At 47.1% G+C, this 11604-nt stretch overlaps 1 long non-coding RNA gene across 1 annotated transcript; it reads left to right on the forward strand.

Moving 5' to 3' along the window:
• Positions 1-7193: 7193 nt before the first annotated feature.
• On the forward strand, positions 7194-11185 carry LOC120837892. Its single transcript, XR_005715007.1, has 3 exons — positions 7194-7281; positions 7905-8047; positions 9469-11185. It is a non-coding gene; the product is annotated as an uncharacterized LOC120837892 (long non-coding RNA).
• The last annotated feature ends 419 nt before the right edge of the window (positions 11186-11604 follow it).

Here is an 11604-nt window from a genome sequence, read left to right on the forward strand (position 1 = left end):
TACACAAATCCAATTCCGTTATTCATAAAATCCTTCACGTCGTGTCACAGTGAACCATCTAGAGAAAAAGCATCATTGTATAGTCCGCACCTGTAGATTCTCCGCATCGGGTAAAACTTCAACTTTCAATCATCCATAGCCCGCGGACTATACACCGGAAAATACGGCATTTGCTCTCAATTTTCTTGCACGTTAAAGGCAACCGGCGTGATGACTATTCTCAGTTTATCACAGATGTCTTGCCCCGAGGTCAATAAAGGTCTTTAGCACTCACCTTCGTGTGCGCTTTCTTTGTTCATTACAGAAAAACAAAAGTGGACGCTTCGAGTGTTTCATTTACGACAAGACACACGTGACTCTTCAGAATTTGTTGCTTTCTTGGCAGTCTTCAAATTATGATAAAATAGAACATTCGTGATTGCATATGGTCTGCTAAATCTGCTTCAGACACTCGCGTCTAAACGAGACTTTATTCACAAACCCAGAAGCGACCCATACGAAGAGGAAGCTCGTAACTGCTGAAACGTGCAACTGACACGCACCAGCTGATTTTATAGCGCAGCTCCCGCTAGCGAAATCGCCTAGCTTTTGCCGCTGGGGCGAAACGCGGGGCAAAACGCTGGGCGGAAAACGCGGCGGCGAGCCGTATAGGTCCAGAACCTATTTCTCTGCCGCCGACCGAGGCGTTTCGCTGACCGGAAGTGACATTCTTGCGCAGCGCGACGCTGCCTACGTCACGAGTAGGCGTTCTTCCTGTTTGTTTTTGGCAATGACGTCGACGGCATCGAAGACATCCAGCGTCGCTGGCATGGCTAAGTGTCACTAGCATACGAGCGAAGATGAGGAAGGAGGCAGCTTGCTTGTCCCATCATTTCGCGGTCTCATAGCATGGGCGAACCCACCACCGCCGGCGGCGACGCTGCTTTTTCGGCGCTCGCTGCTCCTCTTCTCCATCGCAAGCAGGGAAGACGAGAGAAGAATCATCGTAATCTCCTCTTCTTCGTCTTCGTAATAATCCATCAGCTTCGCGCTGTTCTTTTCTTTTTTTTTTTTTTGGGGGGGGGGGGGGGGGGGATGCAGGGTCAACGTGAAGCTCACGCCTACTAATCGAGCCAAAAACAGCGAGACTGGGGGGCAGCAACGCCTGGAAGAGATAGCCGAGGAGGAAACTTTCACGCCTTCTCGTCATATTTGATGGGATGTTACGAGAACACCTGCTGCAGCCGGCGCCGCCGGCGCTCGAAGGAAATAGAAACACAATCCGCTGGTCGTCGCCGCCGGGAGCGATTCCACTCCCGCGACAGCGGATTTCTTCGCAGGTGCAAACACACTATCAGGCGCCCGTTTCTGCGTTTCGCGACGTTGCCGTCGGCGTCTGTGTAACTGCCCCGTGAAATTTAGCGGGAAACTGAATTGGTGTTGAGGTCACGTGACGTTATTTTTACCGCTAAATCTAGCGGAGAAACTGAATTTGTTTATGGGTGACTTGACACCAAATCATGTGACGTCATTTTCCCCACTAAATTTACCGGGAACTGAATAAGTGTTGAGGTCACGTGACGTTAATTTCCCCGCTAAATTTAGCAGGGGAATTTCCTTGCTAAGTTTAGCGGATTAAGGAAAACGAGGGGAGGGTACGGTGGGGCATACCCTCCTTCCATCCCCTCCCCCCTCAAGAGCTGCGCTCTAATTTCGCATTATATATTTGTAAACGTCTTTCACTTTTTTTATATAGTGTAAAATCCGCTATTACAAGACGTATTATCAATACCGCACGGATAACCTCAAACTCCACAATCGAGAATGAGCCTCATGTTCTTGCGGTCTTCATAATGAGTATATTTTAAACAAAAATATTGCGTTACCTCAGTGACAAACCTTGTAGTATGTATAAGAAATGTATTGCTTCAATAAACGCCATTTGATCATATAATTACATACGAACATATGCTATTATATTATCTTATTTCTTCGGATGCGTTTATGGGACCAAGATATTTCTTATACATTCACGCTTTTTCACTACGGTAGACTTTCGTTTTAAGCCTGGTTTAAGTTGGGGAGCCATCGGGGCCATATAATAAGCTTATATCAAATAATTGCAGTCAAAACTAGTCTTTTTTTTTCAAGTTTACACTTTTCTGTTTGTTTTCGAGGAAGGTGAAGTTAGAGATTGATGCTTGACCTTTTTATAGTCTAAGCATGACGTAAAATTTTGACGAAGAATTCGTAGTTGTTGCTACGAGGTGATAAATATTCCCCGTACACAGCTGCCAAGCAAGACTAAGCCGGCGAAGCGCGACTGTAACGTCGGCCTTTCTGCGTTGCAGAAAACGCAAGCAGTGCGACGCAAATCCAGAGCAGAGGGATCAACGTGACAGGCGCACATCCGAGGGTTAGTTTCGGTTTAGAGACGCGTACGAGGATTCCATCTCTCGCCCCGAGGAATATAATGAAAAATTTCCGCCACGGTATAAAGAGGTCGAGAGTTAGGCCTTCAACTACATTATTCCCCAGGAACTAAAAATGTAAAAAGTTAGCTTATAACTATAAAGTGTTAATTAAACAATCTCCCCTCTTTTAATAGACCCCAACTTAAATGGCTAAAAAAACCTTCAGAAAGTTCCCTTTTTCATCTTGGTTCCTCTAAAACATCATGTATAGCAGTAGCACAGTTACCGGAAATGTGCTTGGAATATACTGTTTTTTCGTCGTTAATGCAGTTGGAGAGGATGTGAAAAGATATTCACAACGACCGAATACCAACTGTGCTTGTAGTCACCCCACCGGTACTGCCAAAACTAAAGAATAGACTTTGTAAAGTTAACACATGAAAGAGCCTCCTCCTTACGATGCTGCCGATTCGTTGATATTCAATTCGTCAGACGCACAAAAAATGGCCCTCAAAGAGAATTTTATTACCGAGCACCAAAGTCATATACATCACCACGACCGAAGAAAACAAGCGAGGACGGCAAACGTAGCTTGACCTAAGCTTCGCTTACAGGCGGACGTACTCCACGAGAGAGCCAAGATTGTGGACAGGCTCCATCTCAAATCATGGGAAACGCGTCGGAAGGAGCAAAGCAGGCGTAAAGGCAGGGACGCTCCATGCAGTTCGTATTGGAAACGCGGCCCATAAACCACGATACCCTAACTATAACGTACACCGCTCACCAAACTAATGCGCAACCCTCGAACTATGTCTTGAAACTATGGTTAAGAGTTCAGGGGACCCCCTTCCCACCCCTTCCCAATTCTTCCCAATTCTTCCCACTTGAGCAGAGCGAGTGCTGGGAAGGCGGCGACTTCCTTTTTCCAGGGTTCGCTCTCCTGAAATGATAAGAGGTGGGCTTCCCCTGAAGTCGTAACCTGTGACCGACTGACCTCATCGCTCGCCTTCGGTATTTGCCGACAAGCACGTCGAACAACGAATCCCGAATCGCGAGCATAACCTCAGTGGCGACCATTTTGGCATTTTGTAAGCCGTCAGTGACTGTGGAAGCGCTATTCTGGCAGCAGCCGAATTATTGCTCCATGACGTAGTGTTCCATGAACAGCCGGAGAAGGGGAGGCAGCTGCTCTCTCGAAATACCGGGTGATTCAAGGAGACGGCAGGCTCTTTAAATCGATCGCAAAATGCGGTTTCTTAAACTATCGCGCTACGACTTTGTGCAGCGTTGCCCACAGATGGTGCATTTTTTTCGTAAAATTTGCCAAGAGCGAACTTACCTGAGGAAAAAGTAGAGAAAGAAAAAGGCTTAGCTCCTATGGAAACGCAGCGACGCCACCGGTCTTCAAACAACACGGCGCTGTTTCGCACAAGACACAAGAGATGGCGCAACGAACGCCGCCAACGAACGAGCATACGGCGCCGAGAGCCGGCGTTTTTAGCAGACGATCTTTCGACTCAAAAGCGGCGCGCGTTCCGCAAACGGCGACAGTCGCAGAAACAAAAACAGGCGCGGTAACAACAAGCAACTGCAGTTCCTTGTCTGCTAAAAACGCCGGCTCTCGGCGTCGTCTGTTCGTTCGTTGGCGGCAGTTGGCGTCGCGACCGCTTGCGCCATCTCTTGTCTCCCGTGCGAAACGGCGCCGTGTTGCTTGCAGACCTGTGGCCTCGCTGCGTTTCCATAGGAGCTAAGCCTTTTTCCTTCTTTACTTTTTACTCAGGTAAGTTTGCTCTTTGCAAATTTTACAGAAAAAAAATGCACCATCTGTGGGCAACGCTGCACAAAGTCGTAGCGCGATAGGTTAAGAAACCGAATTTTGCGGTCGATTTAAAGAGCCTGCCGTCTCCTTGAATCACCCGGTAGACATTGCTGCAAAGCCGCGGACAAAGGATATTCGGCGGACGGCTATGCCTCGCAGCGCGAGGCGATGGCTAAAAGCTTAGAATTTCCGGCATTCAAAATTGATGTGTCGTACGGGGTTGACTTGAGGTTTTATTTTCGATCGAGAAGCCTCCCCTGCTCATTTAGTTCCGTTAAACGCGACATCATGGAGCAGCTTTTTTGGTTGCTGCCAGGATAGCGCTCCCATGAAATGAGGCACGGTTCGCGTGTTCCGTGCAAGATTGGTGTGCACTGTACCCAGAATCGCAGCATAAAAGGTGTTTTCTGGTTTTTGTTAAAACAAAAATACAGACAAGAGAACAACCCGCTAAATAAAACATTCTTACAGGACAAACTACATCCTGCTAAATAGACTGACATGCCGTCTTTCGGGCTAAATAAAATACTGCTAAATAAAGTACAACCCGTTGTCTATTGGGCCAAAGGAAATCCTGTCAAATAAGGTATAACCTGTCATCTTTCAGGTGAAAAGATCCCGCCAGCTCGCATTTGAGAACTGGACTCCGTGAACACAAGCGGTCAATCGAAGAGATCCTTCAGTTCCGAGCTATGAAAGTCAATATTCTGGGAACATTACGCGACCTTAGAAGAAACAAGACAGAAGCACAACCGCAGATGTCAAAAAGAGACTAAAAAGACACTTGCAATACTTCCTTAATTCTAGTTCAGTATAGTAAAGCAAACTTGCAGTGGAATCTAAACAAATTACGACTTCGTTATAGCGCAACCATTCCACGCGGAGGAATATAAATTACAGAAGAAAAATAATGGAGTGCAGAAACATTGACATCAACAGAGAGAAATGTGGTGATGCCTTGTAAACAATGCATGGACAGAGAGCGTTCGAACATGTTATCGAGGAAACGCGCTTACATGTAAAGTTATTCGATGCCTGCTGTACACCTAAAAGCCGAACTGAGGTACGTAGATATGCGTACTCACAAACTAAAATCTGAACGTTAAAAACAGAAAATAAGCTGTATGGTACACAAGTATTGCAATTGTGCTCATTAAAAAGAATTTCAAACGACTGCTATGCAGTTAGTTGAATCCTGTCTAACAATAAATATACAACCATAACGTTATGCGCGATTAATGGACTGGAAAAATATGAGGGGGGGGGGGGGAGGGGTACACTAGTCTTTGAGGAACTGCTCGAGTTCCCGCTTCTCAATGGCCTTGGCGAGCCAGAGCTGAAGCAGGAGCTCTTCCATAAACCAACGTTGCCAGTCCTGGCCGACTACCAAGACCAGGATGCAGTTGATTTGGCCCCAACGGTCGAAGTGCTTCTTGGTGTGCACTTGTTGAACGCCAGGCAAGCTGACCAGCAGGCTGGACCCCTCGTCCTCGCTGTGGTTCAGTATTTACAGAAACCTGGGACTGATTATTTGTGAACAGGGAAGCCATCGGTGGGTCACAAACAAACAAATAATAAGGTTTATTAAAAAAAAAAACGCCCGCCTCAACAATTTACAAGTGAAAGCACTGTCACCGCGTACTGCCGGACAGTGGTCAGCTGGCGCGTTGTGCTTGTTTAGACAGCAGAAAATTACTCGGCCCTAATGTGCGTATGGGGTCTCAGCTGTTGAGGAAAAATTTCGCCAGTGCAGTTCCACAGATAGTTTGTAGTCTAACGAGCAAGACGCAGTAGTAATACGCAACCGCACGCCGGTGCGTTGCTCATCCTGGTCGAAACGTTGATCTTTCGGAAACTTGTGCAGACTCTGCCGCACAATGTCACTTTTGGATTCAGGACCTGTGAGGCAGCTCTTCACGCAACATCTTGGGGGCATTCTTCTCGGAGCCGATCACGGGCATTCACCACGGGCACTCACTACTCATTTGCAACTTTTCAATGCACAAAACAACTCACCTTGAAGTGCAGAACAGCGAGAGAAAGAAACATACCTGCAAAGCGATCACGCGGCAAGCGATCCCCGCAACGCATGTCGTCTGCTGCGCGCGGCCAAGAAAAAACAAACGGAGGGGGAAACAAAAAAAAATGTGCACGGTCGGGTGTAGCCATGTGACTTCCGTCACTCTCTCCTCGGTGCGCAGGTTTCGGTTTTGGTTTCAAGCAGTTGCGTTTTTTTGGATTTATAAAAGATATACGGAGGGAAAGCCGTCTGCTCTTTCGCGCAGGCCGGTGGCGTGACGTCACCTCGCCGCGCTCTGATTGGAGGATGGCTCCGGGCGGGAGCTCGGGGGTAAACAAAGCGGTGTCGTCTTTTCTCCGCAGCCATTGCGGAAGGCCTTTTCTGTGGCTCTCGGAAATCCACTGCTAGTGCTTGAACGAAGACGCGGCATACGGAAAAAAGAGGCCGGAAATACCTCGAAATGTACGTTACTTCGTTTGACGCGAAAGAATTTACCCTGGGAGCATACGAAGCACCAATATGCGTCCCGGTCTTCGGCGGTGAGATGGGTTCATATCACAAGAGCGAATGACATTTTAGCGAACGGCGACATTTGAGCGAATGGTCGTTTTAGCGAATAACGGGGGCGCGCGTTAACCCATCCGTCGCGCTGCGCTTTACGCCGCTTCGCGGCGACAGTCTGCGGCAACTCATTACAAAAATATGAACTCACTTGGCCCACCCGAAAACGCCGCTTCGCGGCGTCCGACTATTCGCTAAAGTGTCATTCGATCAAACGTGGGCGTTCGCTAAAACGTCATTCGATCAAGTGAGTGCCTCCCGATGTTGATGTGAGCCCCCCCAACGTCAGCACGGTGATGTGCGACGCGAGTGAGCCTTTCTACTTTTTGGCGGAGACCCCTTTTCGCCAGCAAGTGTCTCGGTGTCTCCGTGAAGCACCGAAGTGTAGCTACAGCCCTCTTCGGCGAGCTGAACGGGCTGCCGAGCTTTCGAAGGCCGATCTCCCGCAGCGTTGGAACCCGGAGAACCGCGCCATGGCGCTCGCTGAGGTGAGTTACGTCGTTTCTGTACAGTTCGCATCATTCACAAACAGTTGCACGTGAAAGGAGTATAGCAAAGTAAAACGGAATGTTACGAAAAAGCAGCGGATTAGGCGATCGGTGTGGTACGACCGAACCGAGTGCGCAGTTGTCTGTTCTTAGTCTTTCCCCCCAGCGACAGATTGTATGCCACTTGTCCAAACAGATAGTGTGGTAGGATATCTGTATGTGGGTCATTAACTTCGCAGTCACGACTCGGTGTTCGATGGTAGTCTATTTTAGCAGTGATAGCGCCGTGTCTAAGTGACATCCGATGTCACTTCTTGCCAGTGGCGTAGCCAGGGAGGGGGTGTTCAGTACTTCGCACCCGAAATCCCCCCCGGCCCCAAGAAAACCTGGCTACGCCAATGCTTTACGCGCGCGATAAAGCGCCGTCCTAGGGTGTTAAACTCAAGACGAACTGTTCTGACGCGTGTTCCATCAGTCGCTCGCTGCTGATTTGTTTCACCATAAAGTGCCAGTGAGGCAAACGCTGCGGGGGCGAGTAGCATGTTTTCGTACCTGCCTACTAGTTTTCTTAGGTCCGTTAACCTGCAAATGCTTGTGTTCCCCCTACCCTATCATTCCAACAGAATCCACCGGCTGCCGGGCTACTGAAAGGGCCCTCTGCTCGGAGGACATGTTGCGGGCCCTGTGTAATGCCCTCGGCGCCTGTGCGACTTCAGGGGGTCTGCGTTTCACGGCCCCGTTACCAGCTGGGAAATTCTCCATGGAGGTAAGATTATGAAAGAAACCACTCTATGCACTCAGAGGTAGCTTTCAGAAGTTGTGGAAGCCAAATACAGATGCTGATGTCTTTAGTAAAAACAAAATCAAATTATTACTTGCTTTATGACTTGTGCATCTCTATTTTGCAAGCCATATATGGCAGGAAAGTGTCACGTGATCTCAACCTGGTTTCTCAAGGCACTGAAAAGCTACCTGTTGCAGACCACTGTACCATTGTCATTTATTATATGTTATTCCCTGGCACTGCGGGATTGGTGGCCGAGGGGGCTTGCACGCACCAGCTCGGAGAATGTGGAGTGAAAGCTCGCGCTGCAGAACCCAGAATCGTGTGTTCAATCCCCACATTTGCCCGTTTCGATCTGGATGAGCACTGTATTGGCGTGCGGTCGTGTATCACTGCTACGTGATGCACGTTAAGGGCCCCAGGCTAGCGGTCATCTACAGCTGGGAGACTCATCGCCCGTTGAGGCAGATCCAGTTTGAGACTGTATAAACATACACACAACGCGATTCCTTGGCTCGCTGCTGTTATTGCTGTGCTGATGTTTGGATGTATTTTTCTTGGTCGTTGAAATGACTACTGTGATGCTTGGGTGAAATAACCTGGTCAATTACCTCCTTGGCCATAGAGTGTTGTTCACTTGTTACTCTCTCTTCTCCTCTGGTTAATGTAGCTCAGATAACAGTCATGCAGTTAGCCCGTTCAAGTTCTCTCGACGCCACATTCTCACATCTCTGGCCGATCGTCCTGCTTTCGCGCAAAACTCACACACCTCGTCTTCTTTGATACTCCCGAATGCGCCTCGGTCGCTCACTCCGCCGCTAATTTCAGTCCCGTGCCCACTGTTTTATGACAACCTCCTTGACATGACAAATCTAGCTTCTGTATCCAACCATCAATACGGGTTAGTGTTCAATTTGTAAACTTGATGTTTCAAAGTAACAGTACAAGCTTCCTCCAGCATCTACCAGCAACCAAGCAATGACAAAAACCAAAGCTTTAACTTCCAAGACTAAAAACCCAGGAGTATGAGGACACGCTGGCCAACCCTGCTGAGGACAAGCCAGGATGAGGACAAGCCAGGAGTGGGACAAGCATGTAATCTCGGTATATGGAGAGGTGTCCTCGAAGTTCCCAGCTTTAAAATTGTGGTAGTGTTTAAGTTGGTTTAAGTTCAAGGAGTCTCAAAAGAGCAAATAATACAATGTTATTTATTTTGATTTGCATCCCTTGGATGCTGGCAGGTATTCGGTACGAAGGGAATGGAATAGACATGTCCATTTATGCATTCTGCTGCTTAAAAAATGGGGTTTCACTGATTTTCAGTTGGTAATGGCATGGGAGGACAACTATGCTGCTCAAGAGTGTAACCGGATCGTTTGACTACTGGGACGACTCTTTTACAGGGGACGACATCCTGTCCAGCACCAGCTTCACCATCTGGGACCAAGTGCACGAGGGGTCGCACTGCAAGCAGATGAAAGGAGGGCACTGCGACCTTGAGGTCAAGCTAGTACATCTACCATTACATTCCTGAATGGATGCCAATTGGTACTGATGACCTTATGAAGGTGAAACGTCCCTGGATCTAAAGGGAAAATTTGACTGAAGGCGAGCTGAAGTTGTTTCTGACTTTATCCTCTTATGACTTGAAAGTAATCTGCCTACTTCATGAATATTGAAGATGCAGAATTTGTTTCCGTAACTGTCCCACTTCAACGTAATGTGCACATTGAAACCTGTTCCTTTTCTTTTTCTGCTTTCCGGCGAGAAAAAAAAGCCAACGAATCTCCCTTTTCCTTCTCGCAATGGGGAGGTGTGCAAGACTGATTGCATATTTTATATAAGCAATCAGTTTCATAAGTGAATGAAGATAAAAGCAGAATACATGTTCACAGATTATTTGTGAATTCTTAGACTTGCTGAAGTGAGTAGTTTATGTTCGAGTCATGTAATTATGAAGTCAAAACCAGATTTAGTGCATTTTTAAGAAGCCTTTTAGACCTGAGAGTTCTGTTTTGACTCAGCAATACACAACTCACCTTTGTTATCCCTATAGCACAGCCGAAACTATAAACATGAGCATGTTGCCTGACCAATGCTTGAACTGCCGTGAAATCGACGAAGTCCCTATCCTTCGAGAACAAGTGTCAACGGGGAATAGTCGAAAGACCAGGGTCAAGTATGCACACACATACTTGATTTCAAGCTTGCAGATTGAAATAATTGTTTATTGAATCATATCCATTCTTAAACCTGTTTGAGATTGTATTGGTTCATATTCACAGTATATTTATTTTTCATTTCAGCAAGGAATAATTTAGAGACAGATGTTGGTGTTCAGGCGTGATGCTTTTATTTTTGTAACATGCAAGAGGGCAAAAAATTAGATTCGGCTTTGTAAACTGATTTTTTTATGTATTCTTCCAAACAGCATAGCAAAGAATAATATAAGGGCTACAGCTGTGAGAGTTGCTACACCTGGCATCTCATTTGTTTTATAGCGTGTACAGGTGAGACACTATACTCTGTTTCTCGGTAAATTGGCAAACATTGTGACCCAATAAGAGCATCGGAGCCAGGCACTTGACAACACTCCACGGTCGAGTCCTCGTTATTGCCACAGCAAGAGCGCCATCTGCGACAAAACATAGTTCTAGGCTTTGTTTTTTCTTCTTCTTTTAGTAGTGTTGCCGTCGGATTCTTCGGACCGCAACACTACACGACACTGAAGAAAGACGAAGACACATGTTACTGATTAGCGACACTTAATATAGATCAACACTTTTTTGAGAAAAACATGGCTTGTGATCGAAGTTCAAACAATCGTAGCCGTGAATCGACCACTTCCGCTCAAAACATCGCCCTAGCATTAGACAGCCGGTTCTGGCGGGTGGTCCTTGCATTTGGCGCGGTGACACGAACGCTCCTGTGACATGCGTCCATGTGCCTCGCTCCGACATTCTTACTGGGTCGCAGAAGCCGTAGCCTCCACAGTTCACCAAACTATCGTGAAACAGAATGTAAACTAAGTTGCCTGCGTGCTAATGAAAGTAGCCTTGCCAGCATCATGTATTATGTATGAAACACTGTATACTTCGAGAAAACAAATAAAGCCATTCATAAAGCCATTCAACCTTTCCACTGATTGTGTTTGTTCATTAGTAAAACTTGGTTCAGTGAACTTTACATTTCAGCATTAGCATGGACACAACAGGTAAGGTCAATCACAAGTGCTTTAGAGCGGTCCGAACAGTTTTCAAGTGATTCATGCAAAGCAGCTGACATGGTATTACCCCCAGGAAAGAGACGAGACCTCCTCGACAAATCTACTCAAGGCCCACCAAACTGAATATTGGCGTTTCTAGGAAATTGGAGTCAACCAAACAATTCCATGGAAAGGTACACCACAAACAGCATTGGTGTGAGGGTGAGCCCTATCTGCAGTGACAATACTGAAGCCTCGCATGCCACCATTACTAACACATGCGAGTAGTCACTCGGCGCCTGGCATACTTGGGCATTGATGAAACAAGGAAAGA

The sequence above is a fragment of the Ixodes scapularis genome, unplaced genomic scaffold (genome assembly GCF_016920785.2).
Source record: "Ixodes scapularis isolate PalLabHiFi unplaced genomic scaffold, ASM1692078v2 PGA_scaffold0__279_contigs__length_252992795, whole genome shotgun sequence".
NCBI lineage: Eukaryota > Metazoa > Arthropoda > Arachnida > Ixodida > Ixodidae > Ixodes > Ixodes scapularis.